The sequence below is a fragment of the Antennarius striatus genome, chromosome 17 (genome assembly GCF_040054535.1).
Source record: "Antennarius striatus isolate MH-2024 chromosome 17, ASM4005453v1, whole genome shotgun sequence".
Lineage (NCBI taxonomy): Eukaryota > Metazoa > Chordata > Actinopteri > Lophiiformes > Antennariidae > Antennarius > Antennarius striatus.
The window spans coordinates 9,191,209-9,215,689 of NC_090792.1; the positions used below are offsets into that span (position 1 = coordinate 9,191,209).

General features: G+C 41.6%; 1 pseudogene; it reads right to left on the minus strand.

The window, feature by feature from the left end:
- Positions 1 to 22,106: 22,106 nt before the first annotated feature.
- On the minus strand, positions 22,107 to 24,279 carry LOC137610880 (cytochrome P450 1B1 pseudogene; annotated as a pseudogene).
- Positions 24,280 to 24,481: the final 202 nt, after the last annotated feature.

Here is a 24,481-nt window from a genome sequence, read left to right on the forward strand (position 1 = left end):
CTGACCCTTTCATTAGCAGACACTTGTTTGGTGAGATTTACCTAGAAGATTGCCGTCATTCATTCATTCATTCATTCATTCATTCATTCATTCATTCATTCATTCATTCATTCATTCATTCATTCATTCATTCATTCATTTTCCTGTGCTTTATCTGCCGCAGCGGGTCACAGGGAGCTGGTGCCTATCCCAGCTGGCATAGGGTGTGAGGCGGGGGTGACACTCTGGGCATGATGCCGGTGCGCCGTGGAGCCACAGATAAAGACAGACAACCACGCACACACATTCACCCCTACGGGCAATTTTGGGACTGCCTAATTAACCTGAAGCGCATGCTTTTGGAGGTGGGAGGAAGCTGGAGAACCCAGAGAGAACCCACGCTGACACGGGGAGAGCATTCAAATTCCGCACAGAGCGGGACTCAAACCCGGAACTGCCTTGCTGTGCGGTGAAACTGCTACCCACTGTGCCACTGTGCCGCCCAGATTGCCATCAAATGGATCCAAATTCACCGACAACCAGTTTGTGTTAGTATTCCCATTGATTAGTCTTTTACATTGATCAAAAACTTTCACATATTTTTTACTTGAATGAGGCTGCTGATTGTCCCTTCAGTGTTTTGACTTTCATCCATCTGGGTCAGGAATAGAGCTTAGGTATAAATAATTTGTGGTGTGAAAAAAGAAGGGGGTGTCCCTGTTAACCTAAAACTTAGTCCAGGAAAGAAAACAGGAAAGCAGCAGGGTTGTCGCTAAGCCCCCCAAAGTAACCCAGAGCGCCACCCCTCTCACCAAAAGAACACTTTCTCAAAACATGTTCCTAGTAGAGCCACTTCCTGGACTCCCACAGTGTCTTCCTGCATTGGCTCATCTGGTGTTGGTTATTGGAGCGCAGGGTCAGCTCTTCTGTGACCTGTGGTGACAGTGGAGCTCGTCCCTGGTGGGTCCACAGGAAGGAGTTTGATCGTTTGATGAGGCCTTTGGCTTCACCTTCTCAGATAAAGCGTGACGACCTGTTGCAAGAACACTTGAATGAGCTACCAGTGTGTATATAGAACATTGTGCAACAAGGATAACAATAAAATGCAGTCTAAATACTATAACATCTTTTAGTTATTCAAAGCCCTTTCACATCCACTGGAAATATTGCATTAGTCCTCAAAAATGATCATAGCATTATTTAAATAGAAGGACTTAGTAGAACTAATTTTGGAATTTTGGACAGTAGAATGTTAAATTTCCTCTCCATCCTCACATAATGTGTTAGGCATGTTTTAACTTGGATATGGACGTCAAAAAATGCCCATCTTGTCCTGATAAACTTTTACTTTGTTAAAATGTTTGCTCACTAAGATAGATTGATGTGCTCACAGGAGGTGGCCACATATTTGGGAATTGCATGAGCTGTAGAGTCCAACTAGGATTTAGTTAACAAACCCGATAATATCTTTGCCACAAGTTCATCCACCCAGCCATCAATCCATTTTCCTCTGCTTATCTGGAGTTGTGGTGGTAGAAGGGTATCCCACACATAGGGTAAGGTATTCCCTCTCCCAGGCAAAATGTTCCAGCTCATCATGGGGGATCCTGATGTGTTCTCAGGCTAGACAAGATATGTAATCCCTCCAAATGAGTTTTGTATTTACCCTGGAGTATCGTCACTGTTTGACCTGTATGGAAAACATACAAAGGGGGGGGGGGGGCACCCCATTGAAATCCTAACCAGATGCCCAAACCACCTCAAATAGCTCCTTTCAAAATGAAGACACACAAGCTGTAGAGCTGTCTTCCTTAGGATGTCTAAACTCCTCGCCTCTCCTCAGACCAGTCACCCGACAAAAGAAGCTCTTTTCAGCTGTCTGCATCCACAGTTTCATTGTTTTGGTTATTAGGCAGAAACCATGACAGTAAATTAGGGTGGGAATGTAGACAGGGATGTAGATCAGGAGGTTTCACTCATGGCTTAGCTTTCTCTTGACCGTAATGGACCATAATGCAACACCTGCATTACTGCTGATGCTGCACTTGTGAATGAGATGCCTTCACTTGAGTCTCTGATCCCCAACCTAGAGAGAGCCATTATTTAGACTAAAAAAAGTAAATTATTAATCTTATTTGCATACAGGTAAACTTGTTTATCAAGTTGGTGCAGAGAATACTAAGATAAGACCTGACGTCATCCCTTAAAGTGAACTTCAGGTCTCATAATGCACTGCTTCAGACGTAACGTGAGGAACATTAAGCTTGTCATGATTGATATGTCCAGTGGGTTTACTTACTGTGAACATATGTGGGTGAAGACATGCTCTGGATAGCTGCACTGTTAAGGCAATCACTTTAAATCACTGACTGGGGACTGAAAAGGAATGAATTATAAAGCAGCAGGCAGTTTGTGTATATGATGATTTACTGTAGGTGTATGTTGGAGTGGTATTCCAATAGTCAGTGGAGAGATTTAAACTGTGGGACAGCAGAGACAAGAGGCAGCTCTCTGATAAATAGGGTGTTAGGGTTTCACTCTGTATAGGTTTACGTCTGCTTAATTATGATGAATGGCTGTATTGTGGAGCCATGTATGTCTTCTGGAGAGTTTTACACTTATGTCTGTGTACATCTGCATCTGCTTGTTCCCCTCCAAGGAGCATCACAGTCCCTCCACTGCAAGGAGATACATCGCTGGCTTCCAATCCTTTTCTGTTTTCCAGATTACACCTATTTTACATAAAGTGTCTGCAAGCTGCAGAGATATTATACAGCAGCCTGAGCAAGGTTAAATTACCTCCTCTTCATCCTCTTGCTGTCGCTTCTCTTTACCCTACCTCACTTGTCTTTTGATTCTTCCATACTGTGGTCAATGATCACTCATTTCCTTTTGGCATCACACAACACATCATATATACTGTGCATACGTCCTTGTGAAACATTCCAGGCATCATTGCCAGTTCAGTATTTTGTAAAAAAACCAACAACAAAAAAAACAAAACTTTCAAACTTTCAAAAACAACTTTCATTCTGCGAATAAGATTGTCAGTGATGATTCAGAACAACGCGCTCCTTATATTTATCCTCTGTCATCAGTTATATTTGGGCCTGGATTTTGTACACGGAGAATGTCCTGGGCTACCCTTAATGGGACTGATTTGACTATTATTAACTAGAAACATCTTGATACATAATAAACACGGAGGAATGAGAAAGCAGATTTAAAGACAAATCTGCTGGTCGGCATTCCTCATGCTTGTGTTTGTCAGAACCCCAAGAGATTAACTCAAATGAGTACTTGGATACAGTAAAGCTGAGGATGGATTAATGTCAGGCAGAGAAAAAAACCCCCCATAAATAAATAAATAAACAAACATTAAGAGTAAAAATCTAAAAGTAGTTTTTAGATAAATAGAAAATTACAGTGTTTTTATAATACAAAAATCACAAAATAAATATACTACTCCATATGATGCATAAGATATGAAGATAAGAAACAGGCAAATATATTTTATGATATAACTGATATAACTCTTTGCAAACTACAAGTGTAATGCGAATTGTGTAAACAGTTCAGTCATGCTGGGGATTAGAGACACTGACCAAACCATTTTTCTATATGTGCTGATTCAGATTGTTAGTATCACTGGTTCTGCTGCCTCTATCTCAACAGAAAGCTGCAAAAGAACTGCAACAGCAAACTTAAAGGACGTAAAAGTCGCACTGCGCACATTTGAGTACTTGAGCTTCCTCAAGAAGTAGAATGTGCTCTGGCCTCAGCTGCTGATTCGGTTGTGAGAATTCAGGCTGATGACAGGAGTCTGAGTTGAGCTGGAGGTCTGAAGTATACAATGTGAAAAAGGAAAAGTTAGAGTACGGCTCCCTGTGGATCTCCTCTGCTGCTAAACACCTACTCAGACTCACATTCCCTCAGCACAAACTGGTCTGACAAACAGAGAAGTCTTTTCCGGAAACGAGACAGGCTTTCTAAAAGTCGGAACCATCCATGTTTAAAGACCACAGACTAACCGCCGCTTCCCAACGTATTCATTAAGTTTTATTTCCTCTCATCATCAGGTCGTAAAACTTTTTATTTGTAAGTCAAACATATGTTTGATTATCCTGAAATGTCAGGAATTCAAACACTGAAATATGATTGCATTGGCCGGCATCTATTGCTTTAAAGGTAAAAGAGAGAAGAATTTGTACAATAGATTAAAACACACCTATTAATGACTTATTATATGGAATAAAACTTTTAGATTTGAAGTTTACTTGCGCCATAAACAGCCAAATATAGTAACATGATTCCTTGACAGGTGTGTCAACATCAATAATGTCAGTGCATATTAAGTCCTTAAGTCGTAAGTCATTCAGCTTACTAAAGCTTAATAGAGAGTTAACTAATCATCACAACATTTCAATATAACTAGAGAGCTATAGGACAGGAGGATGGATGATGTGTGAGAGAGAACATTGCCATCAGGTTTGTGGTCATCTCGTCTTTTTATTATACATGTGGTTGTTCTTTATGAACAAGTTTGGCGAAGCTGATCTACTCTGTGTATCGATGCAACTTTACTACACCAGGAATAGCTGTTCCTAGAAAAACATCTACGACAACAAACTTGGCAGGAGTAACGGGACAGCTTGACTTTATTTAGCTCGTAACTACAAGAAAACAAAAGCTGGCCTGGTAGTTACCCTTTCTGGCACAGGGAGATGTCAGGACTTTGCAGCTTTGAATTGAAACTCGTGAGGTATGTTATGATCAGTGCCTGAAAAGAAAGTACCTTGTGATTCTGAGCATTGGCACTTTGTGTCCATGAGTACCCTTACCTGTTAAAGGGTACAGCCAAACCCTAGTGAACCACAGGGCAACACAGTGGTGCAGTGGGCAACGCTGTTGCAGCTTAGGTGAATTGGCCACACCAAATTGTAGAGTCATCCATCCATCCATCCATCCATCCAACCATCCATCCATCCATCTATGGCATGATCACATGCAAGAATAAAACGGCCTCCGCTAACTATGAAAACAAAGAAGAGACAAGTGTAATGGATGTTGAACATCAATTAAGTGACAATGATCTCGTGGTAGGATTGGCTCTAATCAACGCCACATGTCTTAAAGGGCTCACTGCTATCCCCCATGGCATGCATCCTCACATCAGACCCTGGTTTTTCAGACAGACAATGAGTGCAAATACAGGTGACACATTTGAAGCAAGCACATGACACCCAGACATTTAAGCATAACAAATAACAGTCTATTAAAAGTGAACTATCACCAGGGTCTTTACAAAACCACATCATCACACAAAGGCAGTACACTACTATATAGTAGTGTGATTTTGTTGACTTTTTGTGACACATAACAAGGAAACATCCATCTCAGGTTGGAATGCATCCGTAATTTGACCATTCAACATGTTTTGGGGGTGTCTGGGGTATGGAGTGGCGTGACTATTATGAGTAACTCAGTGGAAAGTGGGAATGTTATGGCTTTACGAGATGATAGATGAAGCTGAGGGCAGAAAGTCACATTCTCCAATGTGGTGTGGTTGGAGTGGTTGCTGTGTTCCTAGACCAATAGCTCACTGACACTTATCTAATTCACAATTTGCTGCTTTATGACAAGCTTCAACTGGAGCAGCAGGTCAGGAAAGAGACATGGACACCCACACTGCTACATGCATACACGCACAAACAATTACATGCCTTGTGCTCTTCATGTTTGTATGTTCACTCTATTCCTCTGCCCGTCTCTCACTATATTAAAGTGACATGTGGGAGTGGGAGTTTGAGTAATGAGGCCTAACATTTAATACAGAAGTCCCTTTCTTATCGGTGCTTGTCAGTTTTAACTCTTCTTCTTTAGTCTAACAGCTTATCATAAATTTCAGGGAAATTTTTGGCACTACACTTTACAGTTCAAACCAAATTGAAATCCACATGACTCAGATCATGTCTATCTCCTGTCAGATTGAACATGTTTCTGCTTTGCTCCATTAACTCATACACACTTACTGATGGAGTTCAGAATTATGAGGCAGTTAGTAAATTACATTGTAATTCTCTAAACTGCAAGAATGACTTGAGTAATGGAAGTTTCTTTTATTTGACTTCCAAGAGTTAAAAAGTCACCAAGTGTTTCAGGCAACCAGGAAAATGATTTCAACAACAGATGAAAACCACAATGTCACTGATAGGAGGTTGTCTGACATCACACAGGCACAGGGATACATTATTTACAGTTTCATTGCTACAATAAATTATCCAAAACAAATGGTAAAGATGCAGAGTGGACCACCATGGGAGCTGATTTTGAAAACAAATATGTGGTAGTAAAACTGTACAAAAAAAATTTTGATTGTGAAAATACATAATTAGAAAAACTACTCAAAGAAGTTGCGCAAGTGAAGTCTCACACAGAAACCTTTTCAGAGCCGACAGAAGTTACTCCAGGCCAATCCCAATGCTTTGTTTTCAAGTGCTCCTTGCTTTCTAACTTAACTCATTATAAGGTTAAAGTGGAATATGGGTGGCTATTGAAACAATTTATCTAAAATGGGATACCACTCCTCACGTCATCAGTAGATAAGGTATGGTTATGGTTAAAATAACTATGACTTTATGAATAATTATTGATAAGTGCAGAATACAGGGGTGGGGCACGTGAATCGGCCAAGTGGGGTAATTGGAAAATGTGCTTAATACTATTTTTGCATCGCTGCAACTCTCAATGTGGGCATGGGGGTTATGTCAAAATGTGTGTAACATAGGAAGAGAGATTTGCAGCAGAGTAAAAGTTCAAATATGAAGCCTGTATCTCTGCTAATGGTTTTCAGGCGACAAAACACTTTCCTGTAATGAAATGTACGTTGTTAACCATTCACAGCCTGTCATGTTCTCCTGATAGCCAATCAATTGCATCCTAACTTTGAGTGCCACTCCTCATGTACACCAGTGTATAGGCTCCTCGGGGGAGTGTCCTTCATATCTGATGGCTTGTCTTAGCGGTCTACTTCCTGCCGGGGTTTAAGCACCAAAGACTATATTATATTTCACAAAAAATCAAATCACTTTATTATTATTCAGTGCCTCATTATTATTCTATAGTATATATGACTAAAAACATTTATTGATTACTTCTTTTTCTTCTTCTTTCGGTATTTTTTTCTTCAGGGGTCACCACAGTGAATCAGTTGCCTCCATCTAACCCTGTCTTCTATATCCTCTTCTCTCACACCAACGACCTTCATGTCCTCTTTCACTACATCCATAAACCTCCTCTTTGGTCTTCCTATAGGCCTCCTGCCTGGCAGTTCAAAACTCAGCATCCTTCTACCAATAACAAGGTGGGAGTTCCTTAGACTTGCGACATTACTTTTGGGCAATTCAGACAAAATGTATTGGTTAGTTTGATCCATAACAATGAAAACTTGTGTCATCATGGGTGTTTTTCATAAAACTTTGACATTATCTGAATTGAGAAGTGCTTCTTCTGCAGCAAGAAACTGGGAATCACATCAGACTTTCTAACAGAGACCTTCAGATGTCTGACTTTAAAACAGGATGCAGAATGACGACTCAAATACTTCCATTAGTGTCATCAAGTTAATGGTCAATATGAACATCTAAGTTTACAAACGTGTGGTTGCACATTGACAGTGTCAGATATAATCAGACAGTAGATAAAATCAGCTCTGTCTATCTGCATTGCCATCATGTTGAAATACATTTTTATGATTTAATCTTAGATAATATCACAGCATACAAACATGAAGTTATTATTTTGAACTAGTTTATCCAGATGCTGCAGCGCTGAGCCAGAAAACTGAAACAGATAACCGAGATGTGTGGAAGATAACCTCGGAAGTATTAGTGGACATTCTGTAGTGTTATTGTCTTTCGTGTTAAATGTTCTGTGGCGTTTCTGGAAACACTAGCTGGTCTGGGAGCTGATGTACTGTTTACCCCAAACCACAGAGATCTCCCTTTCTGCTCTCCGTCTCCCCCCCCCCCCCATGGTCTTCATTCCCTCTTCTAGTGTTTTTACACACTCCTCCACATCACCACCCATCCTCCTTCCCTCACATTTTCCCTTTGTTCTCAGCCCCAGATTGGTGAGACTGGCTGCTTCTTATTCCATGTCAGAGCGACCCTAACTAAGCCACTGCCTAATGAATCATTTCCTCTCAGATGCAGTGAGAAAATCACTTTCGGAGTTTGGAAAGAGCAATATGTTGAGTATGGTTCTCACATGTCCTGTTGTCTCTGTGGTGGAGCCAGGCCGTGTTTGTACACATGTCTGCATGCAACTGCTCACACACGCACACAAACCAACAAAGAGGGACGGCTGATGTTGTGTGCCTCTTGTTGTATTTTTCATTTTACAGACAGCTACTTTGGCTCCATGAGGCCTCAAACGTGATTAAAACCCTTTCAGCCAAATGAACATATGGATATCAGATGTTTTGTCCTTTATCTCATTGCACCATCTTCTCTATTTGTTCTCCTCCAAAACATAAACTTGGAAATGTGGTTGATTGTCAGGGTACGCTGCCACTCTTCATATATACGCATGCCCTCACACGAGCATGCACAGACCTTCTTTCAGGCCCATTCGCCCAACATCCACTTTGACTCCTCCTCCTCCAACCTACAGACAAACGCTCATACACAGTCTGCTCTCTGTCACGTACCTTCTCCCTGAGGATTCCTGGACCTCCCTGCTGCTCAAGCTGTGTGACTTGGCAGCACATATCGTTATGCAGAAAACACAGAACCCAGGAGGCCACTGAGTGAGTGTGTATGTCAGAAGGAGGGAAAAGGTAGCACACTGTACAGTATATGTTTTCGTGCTTGCAGCGTGTTTGTCTTTGTACGTGTTAAGCACCATTTAACAGGTGGCTCCGTATCATTGTGCAACCAGCCTCTTATCCCCTTTTCAGAAGAAACATTAAAATAACTCCCAGCTTCCCATTTGACTTCTCATATTTTCTTTTCTGGATAATAATGGCATAATGGCATTTGTCTCGCTTTGCCCGATCCACCCTGCATATACTCTATTTGAACTCCCTCTTCCCTAACTGTGGCTTCACCTTTGCCCCCTCAGGCTGTTTCCCTTGGCTCCTTACCCAGATTATTACACAGTCTGTCCCCCAATGAGCACAGCCATGTTGGAACGCTATTTTCCTTCATGCATGTTCAGTGTTCCCCATGAAGTTCCTCCATGTACTCCCCCTTGTTTTCCTTGTACTACTACATTAAACAGGCCAGTAGCCTGGATGACGAAGGAGGCCAGAAAAAGAACATGCCACATGGAAAGCTTTATGTTTGCTCCCAACATTTCAACATTTTTGTCTGGAAGAGACGTCTCAATCTTATTCAGAAAATTGGGTAAGAGTTGCTGCTTTGCATCCAAAAACAGTGATATATTTATGTTTTGTTTGACCTGAAACTATTTTATAACACAAGTGTCAAATAATCCTACAAGGAGTATTTCCATCATAGAATATCACATAGCTTGCAGAGACCAAATGATTCAAATTTTGAACCCAGATTGCCTCGCTGGTCTTTTTTCCAATATTCTTAATGACTATTTTGGTTCACCTTCCTTGTACTGTATTACCATGGCAAGGGTCTGCCAAAGTGGAATATGCCTCAAGCCTTTCTCTTCCATGTCCTGTTCCACTAACTCCTACCCACTCAATCAAGAGTTTGGCTATACGGATTGGCTCCATGCTGCTCCTGTGTTTAGATATTTGTATATCCAATGATGAATGTCCTTGGCGTTTACGGAATTCCATCAATCCAACTCAGTATATTCATATATGTGAGTGAACATTTCAGTGTGCATGTTATAGTTGGCATGCTGTCTGCTCACATTTAATTAGCACTCTGACAAATTAACACTCCTTGTGCTAAACAAATGTCTGCCTTATTTCCAATCACTGCATGAGGGAGAGCAATTCCAGGAAGTGTTGCGTTCAGGATGTGCTGGTTCTCCTTATACTGCACTCTTTTCCAGGCTCTTTTTAATCAGCTGCTTTGATTCCTTTTTTCAGCCTGCTCTTCATTAAACCATAATTTTTGTTGCATTCACAAAACAGAAACATCCAAACAGCAAAACACTGCATTATCTCTATGCGGCTACTCAAGTTAAATGTTATGTTATAAAAACATCCCAAAACATCCTGGGAATGATGTCATTCTTCCTTTGCACGTTAATAGAAAATGTAACTTCAAACTTTTTAAACTCTTATGTTGGTCAAGTATTCAGCTTAACTGATGAGCCTTGAGTGCTCTATTTATGGTATATGTCATAAGTTATGCACTAACAATAGTGAAATACAGAGAGCACTGTATGCTATATCACTCTCATTTACTGACTGGGATAATTATTAAAAAAAATAAATGAATCAAGGTTTTTAATGTTTACACTGTCTAAAAGTACCATTAGTATTGTTTTCAGTGTATCCACTATATTTGGTGATATCACTTTATAAGTCATTTGACTCCCTTATTAATTAGCCTGCACCTCTTGAACTCGATACATGTGAGTTAGAGAATATGATTGAGTGTTTCATAAAAGCCCAAATCATCAAGCCATGCCTGTTATTTTAATAAGACCACAGGATAGTGGTTAGCATCACTGTCAGGCTATTAAAGCCGATGTGTGACCACACAAGCTTTACGAGTAGGGACATGGTCATCCATCCTCAAGTCACCAGAGCCGTTAGAAAACAAATGCATTCTGGCATGACTGCTGAGAGGCGTGGCTGCATTAGGTAATTCAGTTGTGGCATTTGTACCTAACTTTTTTGTGTATTTTCCTTCAAGTACAGAACTGCATACTAATGGTCAGGTCTATAATGCCCCACTTACAATAGCTTGATGCCGTAACACTTTACCATTTGACATCTCCAGCCATCATTTCTCAAGGGAAAGCTGGAAGGAGCTGCTACTGGCTGCACAGATCATTCACTACCTCACTTTCAGACCACAGTGTGTCCAGCCAAACGGTGTCTTGTATACTTATGGAATTTTGTTAGAATTAGCATTCATTTAGCACTTTGCTTCTTCCAACCCATGTCAGATATTTAAAACTGTCACTCAAAGTGTATTTCATCTTCTGCTTGCTCTGGTTGATCTCCACTAACACGTACAGGGGAGCCATAAGAAACATGGAGGAAACCGTGTTCCAAACAAAATTTATCCGATCCAATTTTATGAAATCAAGGTGTCAGTATAATTGGAAATATAATTATTGGTAGAGCTTCACTTCATAAAAATCTGTGTCTGAAGTTGGAAGAGAGTGAATTTTACAAGTGTTTGTTGCTCGTAAATCTTTCTTGGTTGTCCATTTCATCAACTTCACATGATGGAATCAGATGTGATGGAACTGCTTTTTTCAGAGAACCTTTTCCTGTAATGTTACGTGACATCCTTCCTTTTCTGAAAGCTGACATACTGCACCAGAATCAGTACAACTTTTTGCAACTCGTCATAAATCAGCCCATGAGGAACTACACGTGAAACACTTTGCAGTGTGTTATAAGATGAGGAGAAGGTGTGATGTCAGCTCCAGGCCAAACCAAATGGGTACCACAGGATGTGAGCGATGGGATTTGTTTGGGGAGTGGGGTATTTTGGAGTGTGTTTTTTCAGCTGCTCCACTCAGGAGGACGCCGGCAGCTGTCCCTTTACACACAAATGTCCACATGTTCACCCTGGACATAAAATACAGATGTATCCGTTACATCAGTGAAAATTCAAGCTTCAGTGCATTGAAGTTGGTCTTCTCAAATGCTGGTGCCCCGCCACAACTCCATATTATTCATGTTTGACAGTGGGAGCCGATTTTCTTTTTAGCTTCTCCTGGCTTCAAGGAAGTTATCCGATTATTAAGTGCTTTTGGTTATTATTTCTATTCTAATTCTTTTTTTTTAATTTAAAGGAATCAAACCCAGAAGGTTCTGACTTTGATTCCTTTATATAAAGAGTTTTTATGTTCTCCCTGTGTCTGCATGGCTTCTCTCCAGGTTGTCCAGCGTCTTCCCATCTCCAAAAATATGCTGCTTAGGTGACACCAAATGTCACACCAAACTGTCCGATGGTGCGAATGTGAGCATGCACGGTTGTCTGTTTGTCTTGTCTTTTGTGTGGCTTCTCAAGGAGCTGGCATCTCATCTGGAGCGTACCCCACCTCTCGCCCATAGCAAGCCGGGATAGGCTCCAGCAGCCCTGTGATCTGCAAGGTAAACAGGCTGAATCCAGATACTCTGAAGCTCATCCAATTCCCAAATATGCAGTCACCTCTTGTGAGCACAGCAACCTATCTTGGTGAACATACATTTTATTAAAATGAATGTTTCACAAGACAAGAGGTGCAAAACAAATGTGATGGGAATGATGTGGAGTGTAGCTGTTGGCTGAGGGTTCTGGCAGCTCTGGACCACTGGGGTGCAGAGGGACTAGTGTTGCTGAGACAGGGATGGGGACGTGGGAGGGAGAGGAGGTGAGAAAGCAGAGAGTCTTATTTTTGCTGGCAGAGGAGATAAGTGCAATATTTGAGGCAGTTCTCTAGAGAGGCTTCATAGTTGCTGGCACCCGAGTCAGTGGGGACGGGAGTCCATGTGGGAGGAGTAACAAGAACAGAGTAAGGGAGGGTGTCAGAAGGGAATGGGGGTATGATGAGGGGCCTATAATGCTGGGGAGTCAGCCAAAGTCCAGGGCACTTTTAATGGGGTCTCCTCTGCTATGCGATACCTATTTGGAGAATTGGAGCAGACACCCTGACTCCTGTCTCACCATCTCTGCCTGCTGAGTTGGAGATAATGTGACGGGGGGGCGGGGGGCGGGGGGCTGACATGAAGCGTGATGGACACTTCTAGTGTCTCCCACTCACAGGAAAGGCAATGACCAATGAAAGCACACTGAGTCATTGGCTGTCATTCATCCTGGAGCTTCTCCTCCTTGTGACACATCAAATTTACTGGTTGGGGTTAAAAAGTGTCCAGAGTGCAGTTGCACTTTTAAAGGAAACTTATAATTTTGATACCCAGAGCGTGACAGGTGTTGTTTCTGTGATGATATGCAGAGAAGTGTAAATTTCATGTTGTTTTTTCCATTCTTTGTCAAGCAGCTTCTTGGACTCCTGTCTAAATGTGTCCTGGTGTATGGTTTCTTGCTGTCCTCAGATGCCTTTCTTTATTTTCATTTACCAGCCCCTCTCTGCTTTCCTAGTTCACCCTCTGAGACCACCAGAGCAATGAGAGGTGAATCGCAATCCTCCATTGTTCTCCTACAGTTCAAAATTAAATCATTTATCTTCATAGGGAGATCTCAGCTGGTTTAGGTGATATTCCTGGGTAATATCACCCATTTGTATTGTAAATGGGTGATATTACCAAGCTGGAACCCAAAGTGAGCAATCCGATAGCCACTGTGGCTCAGACAGGTAGCTCAGATGTGTTAACTTTCCCCTTCCCCTCTGCACAGAGTAAATTTTTAATCATTGGGAGCTACTATATCAATATTGAAGAGTTTGGTGATTTAAACTATTCGTGTTTATCATTTTTGTTTTATTATAAACATGAAATCTATAATTACATCAACATTTCACCGCCTCTTTCTCTGTTAAAAGCTTGGCTATACTTTATTATTGGGGTAATCAAATTGAGTGAGCTCCACTAACTATTTCCAAGTATGGCAGTATAGAGCAGAGCAGCGTGCTGAGCAGCCTGCACCTGAATGTCTCCTCTGAACACTGTCTTAGGGTCTGGCACTGATGTCTTACATAATGCTATGAGATCACCTACCAAATATTTAATGTTGTAATACATTTTTGTTGACATCCAATGTATTGCTTTACACTCAAATGAATTTAGCGGTTCTCTCCAAGTGTCCATTCAAATGTGAGTTGAACATAATGTACCGGTATGTGGAAAATCCCTGTTTTTGCAAATCCACAATATTGCCAACCCATAACTTTGAGATCTCAGACTAATTTCCCTCTGCTGTGGAATAGCGAGTGTGTGCACTGCCTCCACACAAACAGTCAGAACATCTGCTCCTGTGTCCTCAGGAGGGAAAGAACCAACATCCAAGTCCTCTGATGCTGGCAGGGTGAGTAAACAGTGTCTCTGGAACCTTGCATTAGCCCCAGCATTCCCTTAATCACTGTTCATCTCCACTCTGTTGTTCTTCCTGATCCGCACCTCCGCTTCAGCTCAAGCTGTCTTCAAGGACCTCTCATTCTGCCCCCAGTGGCCCCCTATTCCCACTCAGATGTTTATGGCAAAGACTCCAATGCAAGTGTCCAACTGCAGTGACCCAGAAGCACAAATTGAAAATCCTGGCAACAACCTGCAAATCAATAAAAGAGAAAACACTACAAATTGGAGTCATGCAGACAAAACATACCAAAGTAGATTCACAGTGACACTGACTTTAACTGGGAAGTTTTTCATAAGTTTTATAAAAATGAACGCAGGTGGTGATGCCTCTCTCCTTCCTGCAGCTGCAGCAGTGAACACAGACGCGACACAGCCTGGAAGCTGAACTGTTGATTTACATCCACATGTGTTTTCTAGGATTTTCTGGATGTTTGTCTAATTGAGTATTAGTGATGCCTGCGCTTATCCCCAACAAACAGTTTCCAGTTTCAGCTATGTCTTGTATGAATAACTGTTTGTATAATATTTGGCCGATCAACACTAACAGACAGAGAACAGCTTCAGAGGGAGCTGAGTTAGGCTGAGCTGTCAGAGGGATGCTGACCCCTCTCGGTGCTTGTGCACTGCTGGTCTTGAAGTCAGTGAGTGCTGAATGAAGCATGGGGCACACAGTGTCTGTGTACTTAAGTTATGCTGCAGAACCCAGCAGATCTGTCAGCTGCAATATTCTTTTAAAAAGAAAACACATCACAAATCAAAACCTGTCTCATATTCAAGCACATCTATTTTAAAGTCATAAGGATTCTGAAAGATATTGTGCTGAAATACATCTTCCATCGTTGTGTAGCCCATATCTTTCCAAAAGTGAAAATGAACTCCCCTCCATATATACGCAAAATTAAAAGAATTGAAATGCAAAAATTTGCCCTGTCAGCAGGTCAGCATGTTCAAAGCACAGACTGTTTGAGGTCTTAACAGAAAAAGGTATTTTCAGTAGAGTGGTCAGCTCCAACAAGCCGTTATTCTCTCAGTGACTGGAGACATTCTGAGAGGCAATCTGAGCCCACAACAAAAGGAGAATGTAAAAACAACTAAATGAATCCCTACAAACGCAAATAGCTTATTGCTAAATTGTTTTGGTCTGGCATAAAGCATTGCCAAGAAGAGGGCTTGAAGTGGGGTGGCGTGAAAGCGAAGAGAGGGATGGAGAAAGGATCCTGCTGCAGCAGAGAGATGAATTATGGGTCAATTGTTTGACATGGGAGTGTGTGATGGGTTTTTTTTTCAGAACCACGGAGATGTTTACTAGATAATGCATGTTCCAATGTTTGAGCTCTGCTTTCAAATATAGACACTGAGAGGCATTCAGGTATACTATGCCAATACCGGCAACTCCGAAATGCTGCATATTCATTGTGGAGTCAGATGACTACCCCAGCTGCACTGCGCTAGGATCACTTTCAGAACACAAACATAAGCATAGAGGTTGCATTGTGCAACAGCACAGCAACAAAGACCCTTCTCTTTGCCACCTTTGTTTATTTATGCTGAACAACCCGGCTGCACATAATGCTGCATTTTTAGAACACCAGGGTTCTAAGAGGCGTGATGTAAAACACAGTGGCATCAGAGATCTAGATTTAGATTTAGTTTCTTTGTAAACAATTCAATGATGATTTTTGTGCTGAGACTGAGGAAGAGGTGGTTGCAATTGGTGAATTGGATAAGATGAGGACGTGAGGTAGAGTGCAAAACAGCTGGAACAACTAGAGGTTAAAGAGAATAATGTATTTAAAAAGAGACAGCAGGAGGACTACAGGCTAAAAATGAAGGTGCATCTCTGTGAGTCTGATGACAACAGGTTATAAGTAAATTAACAGCTCGAACAGGAAATGAACAATGGACATGCATGAGAGATGTTAAAACAAGGCTGGAAGGAGAAATAAACTATGATCTAAGCAGGAAAAGGTCTTCCCGACTAAACTGTTGCTAGATTTTCATTTTGAAAATAGTTTGGCTTTTAATAGACTCACTTGAAGGAGAGGTTAAACATTTTAGGTAAGTGTTAGATACATATGAGAGGTTAGCAGAGCTCTCACATCTCTCTACTAATCACACTGCATATATCTTAGATTAGCACAATAAGAATTAAATAGAAATTCCGAAATCTCTGAAATTCTCTGAAATTGATTAATCATCATTCATTTTCATTTCCACAACCGCTTCATCCGCTGACGCGGGTCGTGGGGAGCTGGAGCCTATCCCAGCTGGCTTAGGGCGTGAGGCAGGGAACACTCCAGGCACTGCAAATTCACACAGAGACGCAAACAAACATGCACGCACACACTCACTCCTACGGTCAATTTGGGACTGGCCAATTAACCTGAAGCGCATGTTTTTTGGAGGTGGGATGAAGCCGAAGAACCCAGAGAGAACCCACGCAATTGATCGATCATTAATCATCAATTAATTATAAAAATATACTGTAGATATACTGACAATTACCTGATTTACCAGATTACTAGATTATTTATTGGCTCTGAGCAATTTCTTGGCAACCAGCAGAGACTCCAGAGAGTTGTCCTGTAAAGCATGCAACGAATTGTAAATCGTCTTGTACAGTTTTTAAAAAAAATAAAAGTACTCACTGTAACTATAAAGAATATAGATGAATATACTTTTATTTGTGTTGACACATCAGTTATTCTACTAGATCTAATTAGATGATGAGCTGTGATGCATGTTTAAGAGTGTGTGTTTTGCCAAGATCATGCTGTGCCATGACTGTCTTGATTTTCTAAGTATTTCTTTACACTTCGCCACAGCAAAAAGGTATCAATATCAAATATCAGACAAAAACTTTTAACTTAAAATTTTCATCGCCCCTCTTATGCTCACACTCACAAATGTAACCTCCTTTTTTCCCCAGCACCACACACCTATAAATGGTTTTTGTTCAACATGCATGTAGCAATTATCTGCATGGTTTCAAGCCTCCCAGTCACCCACTGCATGGAGTATTTCCACCGTTCTCATGTTACTTATAAAAATACACAATATGATTTATTTCCTCCCTTTTAAAAACAAATCAGATATGCTTGCCTCTCAGAGATGTGTACACTGGAAGAGGCTCCAGTCTGGGTTACACAATAGTGGAGCCAGTGATTTGTTATCTTCTTAGCAGACACTGCTATCTCCGACACTGAACAAGATTAACGGCCTCTTAAAGGTGCTGGACCAACAGGGAACGAGATTCTCGCTCTGGGGGTCCACCAGAAATGATTCATCATATGATAACGAGATTGTGAGCTATTTGTAGGGTAGATATTATGGTAATCTAATTTGCTTCTGAGGTTTGGCGAATAAAGACAGTTTTTGTGTTTACTTGAGTGAGCCCTTGCCAAGTCTTGATGTTCTTTTTCTAAAACAACCCCCAAAAAACTAAAAGACACAGACAAAATGCTAGCATAACTTTATGATTGTGTGCACAGGAAAATGAGACAGGAGAAAATGTAGGAAAGGAAAAGAATAGAGACAGAGAATAAGTAAGTATGACTCTTTAGACACTGGAGAATGTAAATGGTGTTAATACAGTTTAGCTTCGGCTGTGCCACCGCTCCGTGGCGTACACAGATAATATGGAAACCCTGACATAACCTCAGCCTTCACATTGGCGTGTTCGAGTGATTCAACAAGGCAGCCTGGAGTAGAAGGCAAACTTCTCCACCACCATAACCTCCACACCCTCCTGTCTCACTCCACTTTTATGAACACACTGCTTCAGAATTACCATTTAATGTAAATTGAAGGAGGCAGTGTTGCTCAGTTTCCATATTGAAAAAAAGAAAGAAATCCACTTGAACACAGTTAGTATGAGTGACAGACCGTGAACTCCCATCCATGAAGAAAAACCACTGGCCATGCTCTCATATTGACCAACATGGATCACTTCTCTCAGTACTTCCTGGGAATAATTGTTTGTTTTATGGAAAATGTAACTGCACATTGTGTTCGTTTGTATCAAAGGTCCTCTCCATGCCACCGCTCCAAAACACAATCCCAGCACAGACAAAACAACAAGCAGTAACTGTCCCGCCCTGCAGTAATGAGTTGAGTAATTGTTTAGTGAAAGGGTCACCTCACATGTCTCAGATTGTATTCCAGAGCACGAAGAGATGGGTCAATAGTGCTGGACTGCGTTAGAAATAAGATATAGTCTGGAGCAGGGCACCATGCTTAAAGGTGGTGTGACTTGATTATTATGTCAAGTAGAACGTTATTTAAAGTCCCGCTCTGTATTTATGTCTATGACATAATGCCACAGGGGGCTTCAAATCATGGGAAACCTTTAAACATGGAACATCGCACCAAAACTCTGGAATATATTACACTGAAGACATTTCACATTACAGCCATTTCCCCAAGTTGTTTGTTTATCACAGATTGCTCTGATGACAGGATGTGTGTCTTTCATAACACAGAACATCAGTTCAGGAATATTTAAGTCACAGGCTGTTCTCTGTCTGGGTCGCATTACGACAGAGAAGAAAAATATGTCATAAAACTTCATGGAATTAATATTCTACTATAAATATAGTAAAGAGACTACATATTTGTCGATCTATGGACAATTACAATGATATGACCTTTGGGGAATACCACTGTTCCTTATCCAATGTGTTCCTGGGGAAAAAGTTGAATCATAGCTTACCATTTTCCCTCCAACACACACACACACGCACACACACAGGTTATTTGTAGAAAAATTATTCTTGGGATACTAAACTCCTTTTTTAGCACAAGAATGTTCTGCTATAATATCTGACGCTTTTTCAGACAGATTGAAATACACGTCCAGATTGAATTACATCCTTAACAGTTAGCAGCATTTTGAATGTGGAATGTAACCGTGGTCAGTGTTTTGGTGTTGAGGGCAATGTCATAGGAAATTCTGCCTTTTTCCAGCCAATAATCAGACACAATGTTCTGCTGTGTTTCAGCAAATGATGGCGAGAGGCAGGGGGAGAGATTATCTGGAGAATTACATTTGTCTGCTTCTAAGTAATTCTACCTCTCCGTGTCATGTACCAAACAGTGACTGTAGCTTGCAAGTCTAACCTCTGTCAGAGGAAAGAGGTTTTTGGATGGATAACTGAGCTGTATCTTGCAGTGGAGGGGAGAACCTTGTGGGAGGTCACTCTGTGGTTCTACGTACGTGCAGAATGTGAATAACTCGAGCCGAAAAGGTTTTAGTCTGTGTTGTTTTCCTTTAAGGAGTGAAACTCGGCAGGATGAGGTGCTGTAGAGTATGAGGAGTGGGTGTCTCTGGGTGAAAGGGAGTCTTTCAGCTTGACATATTTCATGGATGTTTTGGGAAGCAGTGATGGAAACGGAGGAACTTAGGTGGCACAGTTCTACCCCTGGGGTTTCTGCTGTGTTGCGGTACAGAATGTCTTCAGTCCAATCTGCATTAACCTCACAGTTTAACTGCAGAGCTGTTCCTGGACACATGGAGCATAAAAACTCTCACTGAGGAAATGATCACATGCAAAGAGGAGGGGGTGGGTAAAGAGAAGTGAGAGGTGGGCTTGTTAGAACATTATAAGATGCAAACCCACAACTAAACTAACATTTATGAACCATTAACATCAAGGATGAATGTTATGGTTGGGTAGCAGAAGAAGTCATTCAGGGGCAAAACGTTCTTGGGTTGTCGACTGTGTGAAACTGATGGTTGGGGAAGAAGATTAAGTAGACAAAGGCAGAGCAGATAACCATGTGGTGGAGGTTGAGAAAAGAAGAGAGCTGTGCGACCTTTTGGCAAAAAGTGAGACAGACTATTGGTTGACAGGAGAGGCTCCCAGAAGTTTGCACCATTACAGCCAAGGTGATCAGAGAAGCAGGCAGGATAGTACTCAAAATGTCTTCTGGTAGGAAAGGGGAGAAAGAGACTTGGAATGCTGAAGTACAAAAAACATACAAAGAAAGAGACTATCAAAGAAGAGGCATTTGATGACATGTATATCAGGCTGGACACTTGGGAAGGAGAGAAAGATCACCCAGACAGAGGGATCAGGAAGGACATGCAGCAGTCCAGACTAACGGTGAGTGTAGTCAGGAGGTGAAGAAACAGACCCAAGCAGGCTGGAACGGGTGGAGGAAAGTGCCAGATGTCTTATGTGACAAACGAGTCTATGCTAGAATGAAGGGCAAAGTTTATGACAGTGGAGACGACAGCCATGATGGACGGATTAGAGACAGTACGGCTGAAAAGAAGACAGGAAGCTGAGCTGGTGGAAATGAAGATGTTGAGCTTCTTCTCTCAGCCAAGATGAGATGTTTTTGGAGACAAAGTTAGAGAGAGCAGACCTCGATGGTTTGGATACATCCAGAGGAGAGATCAGGAGTATAATTGGTAAAAGGGTGTTGAGGATAGAGCTGCCAGGCAAGAGAGCAAGAGGAAGACCAAAGTGAAGGTGGATGGATGTAGTGAGAGAAAATGTGAGGGCAGTTGTTGTTAGAGAGGAGGATGCATGAGACAGGCTGACATGGAAAAGGACGACACGCTGTGGCGACCCCTAAAGGGACAAACCGAGAGGAAAAGCAGTCAACTGTGTTTATTGGAATACATTAACAGATGTTTAAATTACCATACAACCTACTGTGACCCTTCTTTGTTATGTAGGTGATTTAGTTAGCTCAAAGTGCTTCCCCATGAGGATGATCTCATCTGCCTGTACCACATTGTGATGATAGCTACGTCACTGTTTTTTGTTACCTATGTCAGGGAGGAGTGTCAACACTAACCTAAATGAATGTATTCAGTTCAGAATTCACCCCTGTAAAGAACTAACAAGTAAAGCTTACTATTCCTGAAATGATGTTCTATTTTGATTATGATGAAAACATTGGGCGGCACGGTGGTGCAGTAGGCACGTTGTCACCTCACAACAAAAAGGTTCTGGGTTCCAGTCCATTCTGTGCGAAGCTTATATGTTCTCCCCATGTCTGAGTGGATTCTTGCTAGGTTCTCCTGCTTCATCCAATCTCCAAAACTGTGGATTTGAGGTGTGAGTGTGTGTGAGTGGTTGTTCGTCTTTCATGTGGCTCCACAATGCACTAGCATCTTCCTGCCTCTCGCCACTGAGATAGGCTGACGCAACCCCTGTGACCCATGGCAATGGAAGAAGCGGCGCGGAAGATAAAAGATTAAAGGAATGAAAACATCACAGATTTAATCAGCTAATGCCTCAGAATGAAATATGTCTATTATTATGTCATTATTATGAGTAATAAAGTAAGAAACAGGACAAATTATCCATACATATGTCTTCTTAACACACGTGACATATTTTATCAAAGCACAGTATAATGATACATGTTTTAAATGTGTGAAAGCGACCCTGTATTTGTGTTAAGCTCAAATATGAAACCATTTGGAGAACACAAAGATAATGATTGCCTGATGGGATAAATGTTTAAAGCGTCAGCTTCAGACTACACAGCTGGCACTTGAATTCTCGCCATCAATGAAAAAACAAAATGCTCAAAGTGAGGTGCAATCATCACCACTGGACTATTTTGCAACTTAGTGTGCCCCATCTAATCACTGCCATATAAATAACAAAACATACTTGAGGTCTATTATGAATTGTGGGTTTGGACGAACAAATCAGAGCTTTCATAACATTTTTTTCCCTTTCCCCAATGTAGAAGAACCAGTTCGGTGAAATTTAGATATTCTGTTGGTTGACAAGCTAAATTGCTATTGACTTCAAGAATGACTCACATGCTTTCAAACCCTTTTTACAAGTTTCTTACATAATACATTAAGTAGCACACTTTCCATCTTAGTGAAATGACAGTTTAGTGTTTTGTCACAAGTTTCAATTTAACCAAAAATGAAAAAACAGAAAAAGATGACCACTTTTTTTTCAGTTACAAGGTTTATTGCATAAAAATCCTTGGTGATGCAAAGCAGTGAGATTTGTTTTTGTCTGTTGCAAGTGAATCAATAATGTTTGAACTTATCCTGATTGGGCTGAACAGAAGCTGTTTTTAGCACTGGCCAATCACAGCTATATTTCAAGGGGAGTATGCTGACAGAACAGTGAATAGATACATTTGGTCTTCTCTGCTTTGGACCTTGTACAGTGCAATTCGTTGGACAATAAATTCTTCAACACGAACACAATTAGAATATATGAAAATATGAGAAAATTGACATAGTGTCAGATTATAATTTGAAATTTATATGATTAAATGTTCAAAGTCTATGGTTATAAGAAGTCATTGCAGAACCATCTGCCACATGATAACACACTTTATTTCACATTGCTGTACTTAAACTGGAGACATTATTAAACTTTTCTAAGAGCCTGTAAGTAACTCCCCCCGGAGTTTGGCAGCAATCTTATAATCTAAGGGCTTCAGCGTTAAACCATATGAACAGTTTAAGGACAGGTCATCATCAGGACATTTCTCAAAGCTACACTGGTGGAGTAGAACAGCAAAGAACAAAAATGTCTCAATTTTGGCAATCTGTTCCCCGATGCATCTCCTCCTCCCTGCTGAGAAGATCATAACATTGTTGGTGAGATACTTGTCAAGGGAGCCGTTCTCATTCAGGAAACGTGAAGGGTCAAAGATGTGGGGATCCTTCCACATCAGGGGGTCATGATTGATGGACCACTGATTGATGAAGACCACCATGTCTTTTGGAATGTGGAGACCTTCAATGGTGACGTCTGAGGTTGTGGAATGAGGGATGGTGACGGGGACAAAGCTTGTGAAGCGCATGGTCTCGTAGATGAAGGCGTCCAGGTATGCCAGACTGTCTCTGTCCTCAACTGATGGCAGCCTGCTTCTACCCACCACCTTGTCAATGAGTTTGTGGAGCTTGGTTTGTATATCTGGGTGTTTAGCCAGTAGAAGGAGACTCCAGTGAAGCGCGGTGGCAATAGTATCCAGACCTGCACCAATTAGATCGGACACTGTCCCCTCCACATGGCTTTTAGTGAGTTCATTCTCTCTGTCAGCTTTGTCAATCTCTCCAATTATGGCATCAGTCATATCCTTTGTTATGTCTGGATCAAAACTTTCTCTGTGCTCCTCCACCTTGTGCTTCACAAACCCAAAGAACTCTTGATTTTGAACCTTGAAGTTTTTGAACAGTGTTCGAACTGGATTGGGGAAAGACTGAAGCCATGGCATCATATCGACCAGACTTCCAGCCCCTACTGTCTGTCCAAACACATCAACCTGATGCAGCAACTCTCTAAACTCAGCATCATCATGTCCATAGCGTCTTCCAAAGCACAGAGCGCAAATAACATTAGCTGCAGCTACATTCAGCTCATGGGCAGGGTTGAAATACTGGCCCTGGTCACTGATTTTAAGGAAAATCCCAACTAGCTCTGTGGCTTCAGCCACAATTTGCTGCTCAAAAACTTTTTTTGTCTGGCTGTTTGCAGATGAAAAAGCTCTGATAGTTGATTGAGCAATTTTCCTGTGTGTCTTCCACTGTTTGCTGTAATTTGTGAACGTTAGACCTTTACCTCCAGAGACAGCCTGGAAAGAGATAAAGTTTGGTCTGCCTGCGAACTCTCTGCTGTGCTGTATGAGAGCCTGATGTATTGCCCTGCTTCCATTCAGAACCACAATATCACTGCAGCCCAGTCGTATCTGGTACACGTTGCCGTACTTTTTGGCCAACTTGGCAAAGGTGATGTGGGGCATCTGTCCCAGCTGCATGGCATTTCCGACCACGGGCCAGGCGAAGGGTCCAGGCAGTCGTCTCTTCAGCTGGAGGTTCCTGACCCACAGACAAAAGAGGAAAACAAAGGAGGCAACCAAGGCAGGCTGGACTTGTCCACTCCATTCTCTGATGATGTTGCTGCCCTGCACACCAAACTCTCCGTCTCCGTCAGCCATTGTGTTACCTTTTGTCTGTTATCCACTTCACCCGATAAAAAGTCACAAGTAAAAGCAAATCATATCAAGAGGTCCGTATTTGCAGGGTCTTCCGTACATGAGAGTACAAAGGATTTATTTTCATTCTATATCATAAGCAGGCCGATAAGAAAGCCTTATAAAAACTGATACTGTCTCACCCCTCCTCTACTGAACGTGGCGAGAACAACTTGATAAGACTAAAGCCTTAACACTTCGCTTATATCTTTCTTTACAGTGGGAGGGGTCAGTGATTCGGGATTTTTATCTCTCCCCTCCCATACTGAGGGACCTTAGCCCCATTCTCTTTTCGGCCTGCTGCCAGCACTGTCCCTAGCAGCATGATGGAAAAGGAGGGCAGCT